The 23,029-nt window shown below is 45.4% G+C and overlaps 1 protein-coding gene and 1 pseudogene across 1 annotated transcript in view; one reads left to right on the top strand and one right to left on the bottom strand.

Annotated features, from left to right (window-relative positions):
- The window catches only part of LOC120910197, a 35,840-nt pseudogene extending 13,220 nt beyond the window's left edge, over positions 1 to 22,620 (top strand).
- Positions 1 to 23,029, bottom strand: part of LOC120910546 (zinc finger protein 850-like) — a 1,103,195-nt gene that overhangs the window by 424,505 nt on the left and 655,661 nt on the right.

Here is a 23,029-nt window from a genome sequence, read left to right as displayed (position 1 = left end):
TGACTCCATGTTGGATTGTTTATATGCATTCACTATATTACAGCTTTGCTTTTACACTAATCTATGTGTATTTGGAATAATATTGGACACTATCATTGTGGTTTTTGTTTACAGTGATTATGCCATATATATGTATACAGTATATATTTTTTATAATTTTATGGGGAAAGTAGCTCAGCAATTAAGTTTTTATTTTATTTTACATATACAGAGTTCCCACTCCACAGCCCTAACATACAGAGGGGCAGATCCACAAAAGAATTATGCCGGCGTATCTCTTGATACGCGGCGTAATTTCAAATTTTACGCGTCGTATCTTTGTTTTGTATTTACAAAACAAGATACGACTGCATCTCGGATCGATCCGACAGGCGTACGTCTTAGTACGCCGTTGGATCTTAGGTGCAAATTTTCGGCGGCCGCTAGGTGGCGTTTCCTTCGAATTCTGCGTCGAGTATGCAAATTAGCTTGTTACGGCGATCCACGAACGTACGTCCGGGGCATTTTTTTACGTCGTTTGCGTTCGGCTTTTTCCGGCGTATAGTTACCCCTGCTATTATGAGGCGTACTCAATGTTAAGTATGGCCGTTGTTCTCACGTCGCCTTTTGAATTTTTTACACGTCGTTCGCGAATAGGGATTTGCGTAGAATGACGTCACCGTCGTAAGCATTGGCTTGTTCCGGTTTAATTTCGAGCATGCGCACTGGGATACCCCCACGGACGGCGCATGCGCCGCTCAAAAAAGGTACGCGAATCTGTCCCAGAGTCTCTGCCTTTTTTTTTTTACAATCTATGGCGATTACCAGGATGGGATGGGTTCGCTCTCAGCAGCTTTGGAGATACACTATGTTGAAAGTCGCAAAAATCACACTGCGCAATAGCTGGTCATTTAATTTCTATTAAGTGGAAGACAGGAAGTGGTGTCACACACAGGCAGGAAGTGGTGTCACACACAGCCAGGAACTTTCTAGTTGTGAAGAAGTAGAGATAAGACATTGCTGGAATCCTGTCACGTCCATCCTCCTCGTAAAAATGGTATATTGCAGTGCCAAATCTATGATTTAAAAGAGTGGGGCTCCTGCTGTTTAGACAAAAGCCGATAGCGGAGATTCACTAAAGTACAAAAAAAAACCCATAAAAAATGAATCTAATAATGACACTCATTGTGACTAATACGTAATAAACAATAGCACATTTACATGAAACAAAGGTGCATGTGCATATTTATATCGTCCATAAAGTGATTCCAGTGGATAAAGTGACTTTCCATCCTCTTCCTCCATAGTCACTGTGACATATTTTATCTCCAGCAGATACTACATATACATATAGAGAGATATGAAAATGTGAGTTTATTTATTATTTTACCTTTACCACATTTTCTGTGACAGAAAACAGAACACATCCCACCTTCACTTCTGTCACCAATGTAAAACAACATGGAGAATTCAGTCATAGGAGAGCCAGACACCTCACAGCTGTTACCTCAGAGTTCCCGCTTCACACCTCCTCCACTGCCATTGGCTGCACTCCCTCCACACCAAACAATCACAAGGCAGGATCACAGTCACTGGGCAGATTCTACTCTTGCTTACCTTACCTCCCGCCCTGTGATTGGTGGCACTTTCTCCACAAAAAACAATCACAATCAACAGGCAGATTCTGCTCTCCACAGAAACTCATGTCAGACCTCTCCGCTGCAATAGGCTGCACTTCCTTCACAGGAACCAATCACAGGGCAATATCACAGTCACCTCACCACAGAGACTTGCCTCAGACCTTACCGCAGTTGCACACTATTAATTATTATTTATATAGCTCTGACGTACACTCACGGGCAGGCCCGGATTTACTCCCTTTGCCGCCCCAAGGCCGGGTCCTTCAATGCCGCCATCGTCTACACAGTACAGGGGGGACATTATCCGCCGGGGGACTTTTCAGCAGGATACTGAGATGCATTGAGAAGCGGAGGGGGGGGGGGGGGGGGGGAATGGGATTGGTACTGCCAAAAATGACACTGAGAACCTGGGGGGTGTTGCTGCCAAAAATGACATTGAGCATTGGGGGGTTCTGCTGCCAAAAATGACAAAATGACATTGAGAATCGGAAGGAAGGGGGGGGGGGGGGCTGCTGCCGAGAACCATCTCACCTCCTCTTCCCTCTGTTTTCTCTCCTCTCACCATCTGCATGACAGGGGGAACTCCCGAAATGAAAGTGAAAGTGTCCTCTCCTCTCAGCCACAGTGCCGCCCCTGCACCCACTGCCGCCCCTAGGCCTGGCCTTGTTTGGAATCCGGCCCTGCTCACGGGCCACTTTATTAGGTACACCTGTTTGGCTCATTAGCAATTTGTGGTACCAATCACATTGCAGCAACTCAATGCTAATCATCTAAATGAGGTGAAGGGACTTGCTGAAGGTCAAACCAAGCGTCAGAAAAAGGATTTAAGTGACTTCAAAGGTGGCATGGTTGTTGGTGAAAGAGAGGCTGGTCAGAGTATTTCAAAAACCGCTAATCTGAGATTTTCACGCACAACCATCTCTTGGGTTTACAGAGAATGGTCTGAAAAAGGGAAAATATCCAGTGAGTGGACGTTGTGTGGAGGAAAATGCCTTGTCCGTGTCAGAGGCGAATGGGCAGACTGGTTGGAGGCGATAGAAAGGCAACAGTAACTCAAATAACCTTTTGTTACAACCAAGGTATGCAGAATACCATCTCTGAATGCACAACACTTAATACCATGAAGCAGATGGGCAACAGCAGCAGAAGATCACACCGGGTGCCACTCCTGTCAGTTAAGTACAGGAAACTGAGGCTACAATTCGCACAGGCTCACCAAAATTGGACAAAAGAAAACTGAAAAAACGTTGCCTGGTCTGGTGAGTCTCGATTCAGCTGAGACATTCAGATGGTAAGGTCAGAATTTGGTATAAACAACATGAAAGCATGGATCCATCCTGCCTTGTATCAACGATTCAGGCTGGTGGTGGCGGTGTAATAGTGTGGGGGATATTTTCTTGCCACACTTTGGGTCCCTTAGTATCAATGTCACAAAGAATTAAAGTGAATGTAAACTCTCACATGTACCCAGTGAAGTGAACAACCTCAGATAATACACAGGGATGAAACAAATCTCCCTACATACATTTTACATGTATATCTGCTGTCTTCAGCTTTAAATATTCTTTCACATCGTGTTAGGGCCCTTTCACACGTGCGGACCGTTGGGCTAGTATGCATCGTGAACACTCCAGCAAGGTATCAGGAAGTACAGAGCGAGCTGAAACCACAAAGCAGCATGGAAAGCACAATGCACGCTGGGGAAAACAAAGAATCATGGGAAAATTCACGAAAAACTGATTAAATAAAGTTCTAAAAAAAACGGACCTATACGGATGGAAAACGGATGAAAACCGGAAGTGAAAAAGGATGAAAACTGATGTTTACTGACAACAACTGATGATAAAAAAACGTGACTGAACTGATCCAATGCACGGTCCGCACGTATGAAAGGTCCGCAGATCTCCGCTGAGCCGACGGATGACAAGCTCCTCTCTGCTCACTGAGCGGGGAGGGGCTTGTCGGGCACCGCTGTCTCCTATGGAGCGATCTGATGAAAACGGACAACATGTCTGTTTTCATCAGATCTTACCCGATCCAATCCGCATGGACGGATGGGGATGTGCCCCCCATACGTCAGTTTTTAGCGGATCGGATGTCAACGGACATGTCTCCGCTGACATCCGACGCTCCATAGGGATGCATTGAGCGGCCGGTTAGGTCCGCCGTCAAAACTGACAGGCGGACCCGAACGGTCCTCCGTGTGAATGAGGCCTAAGAGGTTTTTTTTTCCAATTTAACACTCAAAGTGAAGTTTGGACACACAGCCAAGACAATTGATTGGAGGAAAGACACACAGCTCCACTCCACATAGGCAGAGACTCTCAGAGCTGTCATGTGAATAGTTTAGCTCTCTGCTAATCTATTTATAGCACCCTCCCCAACACAAAATTCAGGCTGGTTTTATCACGTGACGGAGAACTTGTCGGAAGTTATGCGGATACCAGAAGAACGGAGCAGGAGAAAGCCACGGGACTTTGAAGAGAGATAAGAAAACACTGCAGATATATGTGCCCAGCTCAAATTTCAAGAATCGGGTTTACATCCACTTTAAGGCAGTTCTGAAGGCAAAAGGGGTTCCAACCCGGTACTAGCAAGGTACACCTAATAAAGTGGCCAGTGAGTGTATATCGCAGTGCTGTACAAAGAACAACAGACCAGATTCTAAATATAGAGCTATTTATCTAACTGTCCTTCCAGAGCCTCTGGTTTATAGACCGGATACTTCCTAAATGTGTAAGAAAATAAATGGCTGCACATCCAGGAATTCTGATTGCCTTTTATTTTTTCGAGGTGATAACACCAAAGACACCAACCTGAGGTCAGGTAGACGAGTTTCACACATACTACTTGTGCTGGAGGGAGAGAGAGAGAACGAGACAGAGGAGGGGGAAAGAGAGAGAGAGCGAGAAGGAGGAGGGAGAGAATGAGAGGGAGGAGGGGAGAAGAAGAGAGAGATAGAGGGAGGGGAGAGAGAGATGGGGGAAGGGGAGAGAGAGATGGGGGAAGGGGAGAGGAGGAGGGGGAAGGGGAGAGGAGGAGGGGGGAGAGAGAGAGAGAGAGAGAGAGAGAGAGAGAGAGAGAGAGAGAGAGAGAGAGAGAGAGAGAGAGAGAGAGAGAGAGAGATAGGGGTATATAGGGAGAAATAGAGAGAGGTATACAGGGAGATATACAGAGAGAGGTGGAGAGGTATACAGGGAGATATACAGAGAGGATATAATATAAAAGAAGATGGACAAAGGGAGGGAGAGACCTCTATAGGGTAATAACGTGTGATCAGCTTGCAGCTCCTATTCACTTCACTTTCCCGCCCTCTATTTCCTGCTTCCTGGTCACATGTTTCCTGTGACATCACTAGGTGAATCTGCACGATAGGAACTAGCCACTACTCCTGGGTGAGGGGTGAGTTGTGAGGAAGTAAAGCGAAAACATTGTTGGAATTGGCAGCAGAGGAAGTAATAATATTTATTTATATAGAAGAAGGACACAAGGATCTCTACAAGGACGTCATGATGGAGAATCAGCCGCCCCTCACATCACCGGGTAAGAGGAGACTTTATTGTAAAGGAGAGAGCAGTACGGAGGCTCCACCTAGATCCCCCATCATCTGATAAACACATAGAAACAATGTATTCAGTCAGTGTGTGTGTTTCCTACAGATGGATCCAGTAATGGGAACCCACCAGAGAGATGTCCCCGTCCTCTGTATTCCCAGTATTCTACAAAGGAGGATCACACCATCCCCCACCATCATCAGGTAGGTGGGACTGAGCAATTTGAACTCAAATATGTTGTAGAATTCTAGACTTGGAAATAACATTCTTTTATTTTATCTCTTGTTTCCTTTTATAAATCTGTTCTATCATATTTGGGGTTTAGGGTGAACAACTAAAAGACATCAAAGTTGAGGTTAAAGTAGAAAAAGAAGAGAAGTCCGGGGATCAGCAGTCTATGGTAGAGGGTGATCCTCTGTATTCCCGGGATTTCACACAGGAGGATCACACCATCCCTCACCATCATCAGGTAGATGGGGACTGATCAATTACAACATAAAAGTATTCTAATCTATGAGATGATATTTTTCTATTAAATCTCTTGCTCTATTTATATATTGTTCTTTCATCTTTGGGGTTTAGGGTGAGAGATTTCCCCCTCCTCTGTGTTCCTGGGATTCCATACAGGAGGATCACACCATCCCTCACCATCATCAGGTAGGTGGGGCTGGGCATCTAGACCTAAATATATATTCTAAGCCATGAGATGACGTTCTTCTGTGTAGTCTCTTGTTTTCCTTCGACATCTGAATTGCAGCCTTTGTTATCCCCATTTCCAGCAACATTGAGCGCCCAATATTTTTCACCCCAATTTTTATTTCTTAAATAAACATTTCTTTCCTCTGTGGGTCTTAAGCCCAGACACATTGTGGATCCTCTTCCTCCTTGTGTTCTTCCAACGGAGGGTACATACTGAATGACGTGTCATTTATGTCCTTTATGTCTGCCTTGAGGTGACTTTAATTGATGTTTTCTATTATTTTGGGGTGTAGGGTGAAGAACGGATTAATATAAAAGCTGAGGTTAAAGAAGAAGAAGTAGAGACGTATGTGGGGGGTGATCAGCCAATCACGGAGGAGGTTGGGATGATTATGAAAAGTGAACAGGAGGACATTTCTCTACCTTGTGACACAGGTAGGTAACAGACATTGTGGAAAAAACAGGTCAAAGTCTCATTTTACTTCTAAGTATAAGGATTGTAGTGTAAAAAAAATTGAGATAATTGTCAGATCTTCACATCATCCTATAGGCAGGTTCTAAAAGGTTACCTCGTAGTCTGTTCCTGTATTGGAGGTGATCAGTGAGGACGCTGTGAAGAACTGAACTGTGTGGTGGAGTTTCCCCTTAGCGGGACCCCTAGATGGGTTCCAAGCAGGGCCGAGACAAGGGATGGGCTGGAGGTGTGGCTGCCCTGGGCGCAATGGTTTACTGTAGGGATGGGGGTGCCTTCCTTCTGTTACAAGGCTGACAGGAGTAGTGATAGAGACAGTGATTTAGACACTGGAGTGAATGATCGGCGTAGGATCCCCTAAACTTGCACATCATGAATAAGGAGTGGGTGCAGGGCCATCTTAATGGCATCATGGGCCCCTGGGCAAAGTAATGCTATGGGACCCCTACAAGCCTGCCCCAATTTACGCACCTACTCTCAAGAATGAAAGTACAATATTTCTACTTTACAGCGTGTCACTTGCTAATGTCCACTGCCACCAGATTCAGCGTGTCACTTACCATTCATCCCCTGCCACCATATTCACCGTCAGGGTCAAAGAGTAAGCCTCATGGCCAAACACAGGGCCAGAAGAAGCCCTGGAGTCAGAAGCCCACAAAGCAGAATCCCAAGGTTTCCTTATGAAGGGGCGCCCCCGCTCGATCGAGTTGGGGGGGAGACTTTGTGGTTTTCAGAAACTTGACAGGAGGAGATCAAGGATAAGTGGGTCATCTCTGTGATAGCCCTAGGCTACAAGCTAGAGTTTCGAGAGTTTCCACCATTTTTTTCCCTAAGATCAAACGTTCCCAAGGACCAGTAAAGAAAAAATCCTTATTTGTGGCACTAGACCGATTGTTGTCTCAAGGAGTGATAATAGAGGCCTCCTCAGAAGAGCAGGGCCTGGGGTTTTATTCAAATTTCTTCACGGTACCCAAACCGAATGGAGATGTCAGACCTATTTTAGATCTCAAAAATCTGAATTGCTTCCTAAACATCCGCTCCTTCTGCATTGAGTCAATCTGGTAGGTTGTTTCCACCCTATGGGAGGAGAAGATCTAGCATCAATAGACACCAAAGATGCATATCTACATGTGCCAATTTTCCCCGCTCACCAGTAGTTTCTGCGTTTTACGGTAGAACAGCCCCACTTTTAGACCGGGTTAGCCACTGCTAATTATGGGGGCCATGGTATAGCAGTAACATCATACCTAGACGACCTGCTGCTGGTGGATCAGTCAGTAGCACGGTTAAACCACAGGGTGTCCAGAATTGTCAAGTATCTGGAACACTTGGGCTAGATTCTGAACTTGGAGAAATCATCCTTACGTCCAGTAAAGAGACTGGAGTATTTGGGCTTGGTCATAGATATAGCCCAAGAAAGAGTATTTTTGCCCCAAGCAAAAGTCAACACTATAAGAGGGCTGGTCCAGGTGGTCAGGGCAAGGAAGGGTCCTTCCATTTGCCTTTGCATGAGGTTGCTAGGGAAGATGGTGGCTTCATTCAATGCAGTCCCCTACGCCCAGTTTCATTCAAGACAGTATTCTGTCTGCTTGGAACAAGAAGACCCAAGCTTTGAATTATCCAATGAATCTGGCCCCAAAAGTGCACCAGAGTCTCAGTTGGTGGCCAATAACCAGGAATTTACAGAAAGGGAAATCCTTCAGTACGGTTACCGGGAAAGTAGTAACAACGAATGCCAGCATATGGGGCTGGGGAGCAGTCCTAGAAGAGACCACTGTCCAAGGGAAGTGGTCAAAGCCAGAGAAAACCTTGCCCATCAATATCCTAGAGATTCGGGCAATATGTCTGGCTCTAATGGCTTGGACGTTAAGGTTATGGCATTGCTCCGTTAGGATACAGTCCTACAATGCCACAGCAGTGACCTATAACAATCACCAAGGGGGCACCAGAAGGCATGCAGCCCAGAGGGAGGTGAACCATGTTCTGGCTTGGGCAGAGGAACAGGTTCCTTGCCTGTCCACAGTCTTAATCCCAGGAGTGGAGAATTGGCAGGCGGATTTCTTGAGCCGCCAACAGTTGTTCCCGGGAGAATGGTCCCTACATCCCAATGTTTTTCTAGCCATATGCCAGAGATGGGGATACCGGACGTAGATGTGTTGGCATCCAGATTCAACAAGAAGTTGGACAGCTTTGTGTCAAGAACAAGGGATCCACTCGCACTTGGGACAGATGCGTTACTGACCCTGTGGGATCAGTTTTCACTGATTAATGCATTCCCCCCAGTTCAGCTGCTACCGCAGCTTCTTCGCAGTATCAAGGAAGAAGGAGAGCCGGTAATCTTAGTAGCTCCGACATGGCCTAGGAGATCCTGGTGTGCAGAGATCATGAGGATGGCAGTAGGGGATTCTTGGACTCTTCCATCTTGTCCAGACCTGCTGTCGCAAGGGCCGGTATTCCATCCTACCTTACAGTCTCTAAATTTTACGGTTTGGCTGTTGAAACCAACATCCTAATGAATCAAGGGCTTTCAGGTTCAATGAGAACCACCCTGATTAATGCTAGAAAGCCGGCCTCAAGGACCATTTATTATAGGGTCCGGAGGGGCCTATGTCTCCTGGTGTGAAACCAAGGGTTGGCACCCTTAAAAGAATCATGGGTCAAATCTCGGCCTTGGCAGCCTTTTTCCAAAGGCCACTTGCTTCGCATTCTTTGATCCGGGCCTTTATACAAGGGGGGTAACTCGTATAAGTCCGCCAGTCAGGTCACCCTTGTGCCCATGGGATCTGAATTTAGTTCTGTCGGGGTTTGCAAAGACAGCCCTTTGAGCCAATACATAGTCTTTTTTTGCTTCTTTTGACAAATAAATTGGTGTTCTTATTTGCGAAAATCTCTGCAAGAAGAGTGTCAGAATTGGCTGTTTTACCTGTAAAGAGCCATACTTGATTATTCATAGGGAGAAGGTGGGTTTGGTCCTCACCCAACCTTTTTTGCCTTAGGTAGTATCAGGTTTTCACCTGAATCAGGATGTTTCCCTGCCTTCCTTTTGCTTCCTTTTGCTTTGGGACATTCCACATAGTTATGACTGTAGTGCTTTGTGTCCTGTGATGTATGATAAAGAAAATAGGATTTTAATAAAAGCTTACCTGTAAAATCATTTTCTTGAAAGTAAAGCTACGGGACACCGAGGTCCCTCCCCTTTTATTGGAACTTCCTGTATGGGAGGGGTTATATAGACTTCCTGTCCTTTGGGTGTACCAGTGTCCATTCACTTATAGTTATGACTATGGTGCTCTGTGTCCCGTGATGTACGATAAAGCAAAGGATTTTACAAGTGAGCTGTTTATAAAAATTCTATATTTTTTTTCTTGCTGACTCAGCTTGGAGTTCATATATGATCTGCAAACTCTTCATCATATAAAAATCCAGCCAATCCGATGTAGTAACAATCCATTAACGCATTTTGGATAATGAAGCCTCGGTCATAACTATTTATTATTATAGAATTAGCAGATCATATATGGACTCGGTGTGAAGACTTTTCTGATTGATTTTGGAGGGAGGGAACCCAGCTGTGAGATCGGCATTTCCACTTATTTCACCGACGGGTGGGGGGGGAGGAGCTAAAACTCCAGTTATTTGTCATCTTCTGAGATTTTTTATATTTTTTCCTTCTTTCCAACAGATGGATGTGATGTGAGGAATTCCTCGGAGAGACATCTTCTATTATCTGCTGATTGTAAGTCAGAAGATAATGTCATCACACAGAATCCTCTAGGAGGAAATCCAAATACACAAAATATACATCACAGACCTTTCTGTCCGGAGACATCAATGGACCCCTTTGATCAGGGGGAATCTTCTCATCAATCACATACTATGATTGTAAATATCCATGTAAGATCTCACACTGCAGATAGATCAACAGATCCTTCTAATCCCGAGGAATCTTCCTCACCCCATGAAGGAGATCACCGAGGTGACCATCTATTCCCATGTTCAGAGTGCGGGAAATCTTACACCTATAAGGGAGCACTTGCTAAACACCAGAAACTTCACACAAATGAGTGCAATTTCCCTTGTTCAGAGTGTGGGAAATCTTTCACTCGGAAAGGAAAACTTATTCGGCACCAGAGCGTTCACACGAGTGAGCGTCCTTTCCCTTGTTCAAAGTGCGGGAAATGTTTCAAACATAAACAAAACTTTCTTGCACACCAGAAAATTCACACAGGAGACCATCCCTATTCATGTTTGGAGTGCGGGAGATCATTCATTAAAAAATCAATCCTTGTTACACATCAGAGAATTCACACAGGTGAGCGTCCTTATTCATGTTCAGAGTGCGGGAAATCATTCACTCAAAAAGCAGCCCTTGTTAAACATCTTAGAATTCACACAAGCGAGCGTCCTTATTCATGTTCAGAGTGTGGGAAATCTTTCAGTAGAAAAGTACTCCTTGTTACACATCTTAGAATTCACACAGGAGAACGTCCTTATTCATGTTCAGAGTGTGGGAAATCTTTCCCCGAAAAGGGAACCCTTGTTACACATCTTAGAATTCACACAGGTGAGCGTCCTTATTCATGTTCAGAGTGCGGGAAATCTTTCCCCGAAAAAGGAACCCTTGTTAAACATCTTAGAATTCACACAGGTGAGCATCCTTATTCATGTTCAGAGTGCGGGAAATCTTTCAATCATAAAGGATCTCTTGTTAAACATCAAAGAATCCACACAGGTGAGAAACCTTATTCATGTTCAGAGTGCGGGAAATCTTTCACTGGCAAAGGATTCCTTGTTCAACATCTTAGAATTCACACGGGTGAGCGTCCTTATTCATGTTCAGAGTGCGGGAAATCTTTCACTGGCAAAGGATTCCTTGTTCAACATCTTAGAATTCACACAGGTGAGCGTCCTTATCCATGCTTAGAGTGCGGGAAATCTTTCACTCAAAAGGGACAACTTGCTACACATCAGAGAATTCACACAGGTGAGCGTCCTTATTCATGTTCAGAGTGCGGGAAATCATTTACTGAAAAAGGACATCTTGTTAAACATCAAAGAATTCACACAGGTGAGCGTCCATAATCATGTTCAGAGTGTGGAAAATCTTTAACTAGGAAAGGAAACCTTTTGCAACACCAGAGAATTGATAACAGTGAGCTATGGGAATGTTTTACTTATTCCAGAAGTGCATTTGTGAGGTCAGGCACTGAAGGCCTGGCTCCCTATCTCTGCTCTAATTGATCCCAAAGGTGTTCTATCGGGTTGAGGCCTAGCCCTGTCAATGCGCCCTTAAAGCAACAGTCACTCCCAGCCTGACTAGTATTTCTGCCTTTAGCAATGTATAGTCCCATGCTGACTCTGAGGCCAAATCACAATTCCCCAGTTGAGGATCTGCAGTCAGGAAAGGGGCCAGTACATCCACCCATTCTTTCTCAGGCAAACCTTCCCTTTGTCAGGGCTGGGCTTCTAGAAGCTCTCTTCTCAGTGCTCAAGGCTGCTCAGCTGTCGGTAATTACCAGCCACTCATTGGGCCAGATCCTCAAAAGAGATACGGCGGAGTAACTGCTGTTACTCCGTCGTATCCCTGGTCCTAACTATGGAACTGATCCACAGACTCAGTTTCCCATAGTTAGGACGAAGATCCGACATGTGTAATTGAATTACACTGTCGGATCTTAAGGATGCAATTCTAGGCCGGCCGCTAGGTGGCGAGGCCATTCCGGCCGGCGTAGAATATGCAAATCACCAGTTACGGCGATCCACGAACGTTCCGACGGGCCCGTCGCTCTAAATCTACGTCGTTTACGTTGAGTTCCGCCGCGTAAAACTAGGGCTAAGCCCTAGTTGTCTTAAGCCATGTTAAGTATGGCCGTCGTTCCCGCGTCGAATTTTTAATTCTACGTCGTTTGCGTAAGACGTCCGTGAATGGCGCTGGACGCCATTTACGTTAACGTCTAAGCAAATGACGTCGGAGCGACGTCAGTTAGCGCAATGCACGTCGGGTCATTTACCCGACGGAGCATGCGCAGTACGTCCGGCGCGGGAGCGCGCCTAATTTAAATGGGACTCGCCCATTTGAATAGGAACGCCTTGCGCCGGACGGATTTAAGTTACAGCACCGCAAAATTCCAGGTAAGTGATTTGTGGATCGGCACCTAACTTGGGAATTTTGCGGCGGAGTAACTTAAATCCGAAAAGTTACGTTGCGCCGCGGCTTTGTGGATAACCCCCATTGTTTCCACAGTGGCTCACCTGGTTACCATTACCTGCCTCATCAGTCCAGCCTACAGCCAGTCCCTTCTGGCTATTTATACTGCCTTGTTCATGTCTTTTGTGTGCCTTCACCTTATAGAACATATACTGAGTGTCTCTGCTGAGTTCCTGTTAAAGACTTTGCCTTCTGGTTGATGATCTTTGGCTTCCAACTACGCTGATCTCTGGCTTCCTGATTACCGGCTCATCTGATTACGAACCCTGGGTTATGTTTTGATTATGTTCCTGATCTGTACATTTTTTTTCTATTACAATAAAGGTGTGTTTTTTTTTACTGCATTTTCTGTCTCAGTCTGATTCCTGGTTCCTGACACCCTTCTTGCAATCCACTCAGATATTGCAATAGAAGCTTTAACATTATCTGTGGCTGTCATCTCTTGCATGGTCCACTGCACTGCTTCACACTGGAGCCATTTCCCACCCTCCCAGCCTTATGGGTCACTGCCTTCTGTAAACCCCACTGACTGTTCAACCAGTAAGCAGTTGGTCTCTTGTTGCGGGCAAACAACATCAACATGGGGAAAAGGTGCTTTGGGGGGACCCCAAAGTACCCTTCCCATGTTGACGGCAAATCGCCTGGTATGGTTCAGGGGGGGGGGGTGCTCGCTCATCAACCTCCCCTTTCCTGGCCTGCCAGGCTGCTTGCTCAGATAAGGGTCTGTTATGGATTTTGGGGGGGGGGGACCCCCACGCCATTTAAAAATAAATGGTGCAGGGTTCCCCTTAAAATCCATACCAGACCATATTTTTTTTACATTTTGGCGCGTGGATCCCCTTAACCACTTCAATACACTGTGTTATATATACTAGACTGCCTGAATATAAAGTCTACACTAAATGTAGAGTATATATATATTGTCGTGGAAATTTCACTATACGCTGCACGTAATCCATGTCTCCTAATAAAGCACCCTTTCAGTCTTTTGGTATAATGCATCTGTGTACAACCCTGTTTCTCGTATCTTTCCAAGTAAACAGACATGACCACCATCCTCTCATCCTTAGCTCCACAGGCAGACTTGCTGATAATGGGAGAAATCTTTATTTATATAACAATATAACTTGTTAGCCTCACAATTGGCCAATCAAGCACAGGCATTCCTTCAAACAGGAGGAGTTATACAAATCTCAACCAATGAACAATGACTAGGGGAGTCTATGGCAGGGGCAGTGTGTACGATTTCCCGCCCCCTGTACCTGTAAGTCATGCTCTCCAGTAAGACAAAGAAAGTCGCATGGCTGGCCTTGAAATCATGGATGCTGTCCCCGACCATAACAAACTCAAAGACTGCCGTTTTCACCATTGGCGTGAATCCTTATTCTGCATTGTTCACAGAACAACCCATACCCAGATTATACTACCATTCCTGAGGATGGGAGATTATCTGCAGGAACACGCCATAGCCTCCCTACGTGTTGATCAGAGACACACAATTGTACATCCCCCATAACCGATAATGTCTTTGCAGAGTGAACACATTCCCCCCAGACGATCGTCTGTGCATTGCACAGGGGCCCTTCGCTGGGGGACATATCCCCACTCTGCAAACACTTCTCTGCATCCTCAACCAGCATCAGTCTGCCCCTGTCCGCTCCAGGAGAACTAACACTGGGAGACACTGTGACAATACATATTAAATACATCTTAATAAAATTTCCACAACTATATATATATATATATATATATATATATATATATATATATATATATATATATATATATATATATATATATATATATATATATATATATATATATATATATATATATATATAAACACACACACAGTATCACCCAAAAGTGAGTACACCCCTCACATTTTTGTAAATATTTTATTATACCTTTTAATGTGATATCACTGAAGAAATTACACTTTGCTACAATGTAAAGTAGTGAGTGAGTGAGTAACTTGTATAGCGCTACAAGTGCAAACTAAATCGCCTCAAGGAGTTTTTTGCATCCAGTGCCTTCAGAAGAGGTGGGTCTTAAGTTTTTTTCTGAAGGCCTGATGGTTTTCTTTCATGCGGATGTCAGTGGGTAGAGCGTTCCATAGCCATGGTTCTTGAACTGCAAATCTTCATTCTCCTTTAGATTTGTAGCGGGTCTTGGGGATGTAGAGGAGGTTTTGGATAGTTGACCAGAGGGCGCGACTAGCGGTGTAGTGTTTTAATTTCTAGCATAGGTATTGAGGAGTGTTTCCTTGTGTGCATTTGTGAGTGAGGCAGAGGGTCTTGAATGAAACCCGATCCTTCGCGGTTAGCCACGTACGGGGTGGTGAGCATGTTGTCCTAGAGTTTTTTTTCTTTCGGTTTGCGTGGAGAAAGAGAAGTTCTGTTTTGGATCCATTAAGTTTGAGGGAGCTCTCCGTCATCCAATTATCGATCAATAAGAGGCAATGTTCTAGTGCGTGTTATTGGTCCTTTTTGTCGGTGATGCAAAGGTAAAGTGGAGTGTCATCAGGGTAGGAGTGATAGAGCAGATCCTGTTTGCTGATGATTGTAAGGAGTGGGTAGAGGTAGATGTTGAAGAGCAAGGGTGATAGGGGTGAACCTTGAGGGACTCTGCATGTAATTGTATGTGCTTCCGAAGTGAAAGCTCCTAGTTTCACGGTCTGGGATCGATTCTCTAGGAAGGATGCGAACCAGGGTAGATCAGAGTCTGCGACTCCGTCTACTTCTGTGAGACGAGTGAGCAGAGTTTTGTGGTCTACTGTGTCATAAGCTGTGCTGAGGTCCAGCAGCACCAGGAGACATGATTCTCCGTAATCTGCTGCTTTGAGGGCGTCATCCCATATTTTGAGAAGTGCAGTTTCTGTCCCGTGGCCTGGGCGGAAACCAGATTGTTGTGGGTCCAGAAGTTTGTAGGCGTCCAAATGAAGTTGTAGCTGTTGTACTACTGCTTTCTCAATGATCTTGGAGATGGAGTTAAGGCTTGTTACTGGTCTGCGTTAGTTTGGGTCTTTGGGGTTGAGGTTGGGTTTCTTTAGGAGGGGTTTGTCTTGCTTGAGGGAGATCGGAACAATACCTTCTTTGAATGATTGATTTATGAGATGTGTTATGGTGGGTGCCAAGATGTCTGTACATTCTTGTACAGCTTGTATAACAGTGTAAATTTGCTGTCCCCTCAAAATAAATCAACACACAGCCATTAATGTTTAAACTGCTGGCAACAAAAGTGAGTACACCCCTAAGTGAAAATGTCAAAATGATGCCCAAATTGTCAATATTTTGTGTGGCCACCATTATTTTGCCAGCACTGTCTTAACCCTCTTGGACATGGAGTTCACCAGAGCTTCACAGGTTGCCACTGGAGTCCTCTTCCACTCCTCCATGACAACATCACCGAGCTAGTGGGTGTTAGAGGCCTTGTGCTCCTCCACCTTCTGTCTGAGGATGCCTTACAGATGCTCAATAGGGTTTAGGTCTGGAGACATGCTTGGTCAGTCCATCACCTTTACCCTCAGCTTCTTTAGCAAGGCAGTGGTCATCTTGGAGGTGTGTTTGGGGTCGTTATCATGTTGGAATACTGCCTTGCAGCCCAGTCTATGAAGGGAGGGGATCATGCTCTGCTTCAGTATGTCACAGTACATGTTGGCATTCATGTTTCCCTCAATGAACTGTAGCTCTGTCATGCAGCCCCAGACCATGGCACTCCTCTCACCGCCATGCTTGACTGTAGGCACACCTCCCAACATTTTGAGATGGGAATGAGGGACACCTACTAACAAACATATGTAGGCATAGGACACACCCTCTGCCACACCCCCTTAAAGGAGAATTAACCAAAAAAAAAGGTTTAAAAAATCCACAAGGATTTTCTTTAACACTACTATTCCTTTATATTGGCTTTTAAAATGTACACATGCAGCAATTTAGAATTTGGATGAAAGGTTTAGCAAAAGTGTTTACCCTTTGAAAGATAAAAAGTGCATTTTATATACTAAATAGATCAGGACAAATGAGGGACAGAGGGACATTGCTCCAAATCAGGGACAGTTGGGAGCTATGCTGTAGGCAAAGACACACTTTGTACTCCTCACCTGTTTGCATGCATCCAGAGCCTCTGGTTTATAGACCAGATACATCCTAAATATAGAGCCATTTATCCAACTGTCCATCCAGAGCCTCTGGTTTATAGACCGGATACATCCTAAATATAGAGCCATGTATCCAACTGTCCATCCAGAGCCTCTGGTTTATAGAACAGATGCATCCTAAATATAGAGCCATTTATCCAACTAGTGGAGTGGAGTTGCTGGACTGTAGAACAGACACATAATAAATATAGATATGGAGATATTTACCTAGTATGGAGACAGGAGGAGTGTGATTGTACAGACACAGGAAGTGAAAACACAGCTGGAGAGGAAGTGATGTCAGGTGCAGACAGGAAGTAATAGAAGAACAGGAAGTGATGTAGGGGGATCTAAAAAAAACGTCCTGGGTGAGAGGTGAGTTGTACGGAAGTAAAGAGAAGACATTGTTGGAACTGGCAGCAGAGGAAGTAATAATATTAATTTATATAGAAGGACACAAGGATCTCTACAAGGACGTCATGATGGACAATGAGCCGCCCCTCACATCACCGGGTAAGAGGAGACTTTATTGTAAAGGAGAGAGCAGTACGGAGGGTCCACCTAGATCCCCCATCATCTGATAAACACATAGAAACAATGTATTCAGTCAGTGTGTGTGTGTTTCCTACAGATGGATCCAGTAATGGGAACCCACCAGAGAGATGTCCCCATCCTCTGTATTCCTGGGATTCCACACAGGAAGGTCACACCATCCCTCACCATCATCAGGTAGGTGGGACTGAGCAACTAGAATGTATGTATGTACTCAAATACATTGTCGAATTCTACGCTTTCGAAATAACATTATTTTATTTAATCTCTTGTTTCCTTTTATAAATCCGTTTTATCATGTAGCGCCTGTGTACTTCTCAGTACAGGTGCTATGTTAAATTTAGTTGGGGGATGAGAGAGTTACCTTGCTTTCATCTGTGCTGTTTTGCTAAATTGGGTTCTGTCAGTTCTGGGCTGTCCTGTGGGTCATTCTGTGCTCCAGAGATGTAGTTCCATCTCTGGATGGCAGGTGGCGCCAGAGGGGTCCAGGCGGAGCCGCTTTTCCCCAGGAGCCAATTGGAAGAGTGTTTCCCTTGCGGGGCATGCTGGGGGACGGTATTTTTGTGACAGACGCCATTTTTTGGGGTTCCTGGTTCCAGGTGCGGCACCTCCCTTTAGGGTGTGCGCACATCATGGGTCCCGGCCTGGCCTACCAGGTCGGGGCGCACGTGCCACGCGGAGTTCTTGACTTTGGGCCTGGAGCGACTGATGCTGCAAAGGGACCCCAGTGACTTACTGGGTTCCACATTCAAAGAGGAAGATCCCAAGCGAGTTGTGCTGTTTGGTGGGGAGTCGGTCTGAGGTGAGCCCGGAGGCAGGTGATCCAATAGGGCTTAGATGAACCATCGGGGATCTGGGTGACCGGACACTGACAGGTTGTATGCTGCAAACTGTCAGTCGGTGACCCCAAACTATCAAGTCTACCTGAGGGAGATTCAGGCAAAATTGTGTCACTGGGAGGATTCGCTCTACCGTTCATGTTCCTGAGTATTGGGCCTGTGGCAGAGGTCTCACTACAAATCCAAATTCTACTAGAGCCAAGTCGATGGCAGAGACTTGTTCCTTCCCAGAAGTTCTAGTGACGCTCCGGCTGCCAGGCCTGTGAGAGGGACCTGTCCGGGGGCACTACACCCACTCCGGCTGGAGTGGCGACGAAGTAAAATTTGCTACTAGAAGCAGGATTGCTTCCATTTATCCATAGGCCTGAATCTGCAAAGTTCTCTCCTTTCACCAACCTATCCTATCTACCTCAAGTATTGTTGGCTGTGTTGGGCCAGAAAATAAAAGCATTGAAAACGTCACCCTGTTGTCTGGACATTCCATCATTACTCTCATCATCCTCATCCCTAGACACATCATAGAGGTAACACAATTACGCCGATCCCAAATCTAACCAGCGGCTCCTGAGGGGGTAGCGCTACAATCATATTTGGGGTTTAGGGTGAACAACTGAAAGACATCAAATTTGAGGTTAAAGTAGAAAAAGAAGAGAAATCCGGGGATCGGCAGTCTATGAAGGAGGGTGATCCTCTGTATTCCCAGGATTCCACACAGGAGGATCACACCATCCCTCACCATCATCAGGTAGGTGGGGCTAAATATATATTCTAAGCCATGAGATGACGTTCTTCTGTGTAGTCTCTTGTTTTTCTTCGACATCTGAAGGGCAGCCTTGTTCTTCCAACAGGGGGTACATACTGAATGACGTGTCATTTGTGTCCTTTATGTCTGCCTTGAGGTGACTTTAATAAATGTTTTCTATTATTTTTGGTGTAGGGTGAAGAACGGATTAATATAAAAGCTGAGGTTAAAGAAGAAGAAGTAGAGACGTATGTGGGGGGTGATCAGCCAATCACGGAGGAGGTTGGGATGATTATGAAAAGTGAACAGGAGGACATTTCTCTACCTTGTGACACAGGTAGGTAACAGACATTGTGGAAAAAAACAGGTCAAAGTCTCATTTTACTTCTAATTATAAGGATTGTAGTGTAATTATTTTTTTTATATAATTATCAGATCTTCACATCATCCTGTAGGCAGGTTCTAAAAGGTTAAATAGATGTTTGCCTACTAAAGGGTTAATGTGTGGTGTGGTAAGAGTTAACACTTGGTGCTGTGATGTTCCTTCCCCTGCATGTGTCACTTCCTGATTCTGAACCGGATCGGACCTCGTGGTCTGTTCCTGTATGGGAGGTGATCAGTGAGGACGCTGTAAAGAGCTGAACTTTGTGGTGGAGTTTCTCCTTAGCGGGACCCCTGGATGGGATCCAAGCAGGGCCGGGACAAGGGGTGGGCTGGAGGTGTGGCTTCCCCAGGCGCAATGGTTTACTGTAGGGATGGGGGCGCCTTCCTTCTGTTACAAGGCTGACAGTAGAGGTGATCTAACCCTTTAATAAACCACTGCACTAACAGCTTAGGTTGTATCCACACTGATGGAGGAGGGATGGTGCCACCCTAGAACACCAGCATTGTAAATCTTGGAAGGTTTTTTCTCCATATTTTGATGTTACAGTTGTACCCAGTTCCATGCCAGAGCTCTGTGAAAGTGGTGACTGTAAGGCCCGGTACACACGAGCAAACATGTACGATGAAAGCGGTCCGTCGGACCGTTTTCACCGTACATGCCTGCCAGAGGGCTTCTGTACGATGGTTGTACTAACCATCGTACAGAAGTCCGCGCGTAAACAATACGCGGGGCGTGTCCGCGTCGTCGCCGCGGCGATGACGCGGAGACGTGGGCGGGCCTGCCATTTAAAGGCTTCCACGCATGCGTCGAAGTCATTCGACGCATGCAAGGGACGGCGGGCGCTCGGACATGTACGGTAGGTCTGACAACCGTACATGTCCGAGCGGGCAGGATTTCAGCGGACGGTTTTAAAACACGTCCAGGAATATTTGCCCGCTGGGAAAAGGCCCGGCGGGCAAATGTTTGCTGGAATTCGGCCCGCTCGCGCCTACACACGACCAAACATGTATGCTGAAACTGGCCCGCAGACCAGTTTCAGCAGACATGTTCGGTCGTGTGTACGGCCGACCGGACAATTTTCCGGCGGATCGGACAGGTTTCCAGCGGACAAATGTTTCTTAGCATGCTAAGAAACATGTCCGCTGGAAGCCTATCCGTCGGACATGTTCGGTCGTCTGTACAGACTCACCGGACTTGTCCGCTCGGCCGAAAGCCCTCGCATGCGTCGAAGTGATTCGACGCATGTGTGGAAGCATTGACCTTCCAGGGCCGCGCACGTCGCCGCGACGGCGTGGCCACGTCACCGCGTATCGTGTCCGCGCGAATTTCTGTTTGATGGTGTGTACAACCATCAGACAGAAATCTCCGGCGGACCGTTTTCATCGGACTGTCCGCTCGTGTGTACAAGGCCTTAGACCAACGTGGCTTTTTTTTCTTGCTGACTCAGCTTGGAGTCCATATATGATCTGCAAACTCTTCATCATATAAAATCCAGCCAATCCGATGTAGTAACAATCCACTAACGCGTTTTGGATAATGAAGCCTCAGTCATAACTATTTATTATTATAGAATTAGCAGATCATATATGGACTCGGTGTGAAGACTTTTCTGATTGATTTTGGAGGGAGAACAGGAGCCCAGCTGTGAGATCGGCATTTCCTCTTATTCCACCGACGGGGGGGAGGAGCTAAAACTCCAGTTATTTGTCATCTACTGAGATTTTTTATATATTTTTTCCTTCTTTTCAACAGATGGATGTGATGTGAGGAATTCCTCGGAGAGACATCTTCTAATATCTGCTGATTGTAAGTCAGAAGATAATGTCATCACACAGGATCCTCCAGGAGGAAATCCAAATACACAAAATATAAATCACAGACCTTCCTGTCCGGAGACATCAATGGATCCCTCTGATCAGGGGGAATCTTCTCATCAATCACATACTATGATTGTAAATATCCATGTAAGATCTCACACTGCAGATAGATCAACAGATCCTTCTAATCCCGAGGAATCTTCCTCACCCCATGAAGGAGATCACCGAGGTGACCATCTCTTCTCATGTTCAGAGTGCGGGAAATCTTTCACTCGAAAAGCAGGCCTTGTTACACATTTTAGAATTCACACAGGTGAACGTTCTTATTCATGTTCAAAGTGTGAGAAATCTTTCACTGTCAAAGCAGACCTTGTTTCACATCAGAAAATTCACAAAGGTAAATGTTCTTATTCATGTTCAGAGTGCGGGAAATCTTTCACTCAGAAAGTAGGCCTTGTTATACATTTTAGAATTCACACGGGTGAGCGTCCTTATTCATGTTCAGAGTGCGGGAAATCTTTCTCTGTCAAAGAACATCTTGTTAAACATTTTAGAATTCACACAGGTGAACGTCCTTATTCATGTTCAGAGTGTGAGAAATCTTTCACTGTCAAAGCAGACCTTGTTTCACATGAGAAAATTCACAAAGGTAAATGTTCTTATTCATGTTCAGAGTGCGGGAAATCTTTCACTCGGAAAGGAGCACTTGCTGAACACCAGAGAATTCACACAGGTGAACGTCCTTATTCATGTTCAGAGTGCGGGAAATCTTTCACTCGAAAGGGAAAACTTATTCAGCACCAGAGAATTCACACAGGTGAGCATCCTTTTCCTTGTACAGAGTGCGGGAAATCTTTCACTCAAAAAGCATCCCTTGTTACACATCAGAGAATTCACACAGGTGAGTGTCCTTATTCATGTTCAGAGTGCGGGAAATCTTTCAGGCAGAGAGAAACTTTAGTTAAACATCAGAGAACTCACACAGGCGAGCGTCCTTATTTGTGTTCAGAGTGCGGGAAATCTTTCAGTAACAAAGTTCATCATGTTACACATCTTAGAACACACACAGGCGAGCGTCCTTATTCTTGTTCAGAGTGCGAGAAATCTTTCACTGGCAAAGCAGACCTTGTTAAACATCGTAGAACTCACACAGGTGAGCGTCCTTATTCATGTTCAGAGTGCGAGAAATCTTACACTGTCAAAGCAGCCCTTGTTAAACATTTTAGAGTTCACACAGGCGAGCGTCCTTATTCGTGTTCAGAGTGCGGGAAATCTTTCAGTAACAAAGTTCATCATGTTACACATCTTAGAACTCACACAGGCGAGCGTCCTTATTCTTGTTCAGAGTGCGAGAAATCTTTCACTGGCAAAGCAGACCTTGTTAAACATCGTAGAACTCACACAAGTGAGCGTCCTTATTCATGTTCAGAGTGCGAGAAATCTTTCACTGTCAAAGCAGCCCTTGTTAAACATCAGAGAATTCACACAGGTGAGCTTCCATAATCATGTTCAGAGTGCCAGTCAAGTTCCTCCACCCCAAACTCGCTCCTCCAGGTCTTTATGGACCTTGCTTTGTACATTGGTGGGCAGTCAGGTTGGAACAGGAAGGGGCCATCCTCAAACTATTCCCCCAAAATGTTGGGAGCATGAAATTGTCCAAAATGTCTTGGTATGCTGATGTCTTAAGAGTTTCCTTCAATGGAACTAAGGGGCCAAGCCCAACCCCTGAAAAACAACCCCACACCATAATCCCCCCTCCACCAAATGATTTTGATCAGTGCACAAAGCAAGATCCATAAAGACATGGACGAGCACGTTTTTTCTGACGAGATTCCTGGCAAGATTCTCTTGCCGGCCTAGTGTACACACACATCATTCAAAAGAACCGCCGTTCTTTAGAATGGCACGAACGCGGTGACGTCATCGACTACGACGAGCATGCGCTCGTCACATTCGATGCCGCCATCTTGCTTCACCCTACCTATCCCTTGGAAGCTACCG

This window comes from Rana temporaria, chromosome 8 (assembly GCF_905171775.1).
Source record: "Rana temporaria chromosome 8, aRanTem1.1, whole genome shotgun sequence".
In the NCBI taxonomy this organism is placed as follows: domain Eukaryota; kingdom Metazoa; phylum Chordata; class Amphibia; order Anura; family Ranidae; genus Rana; species Rana temporaria.
Note: the sequence above shows the minus strand (reverse complement) of the source record. Positions and strands in the feature narration are given on the sequence as shown.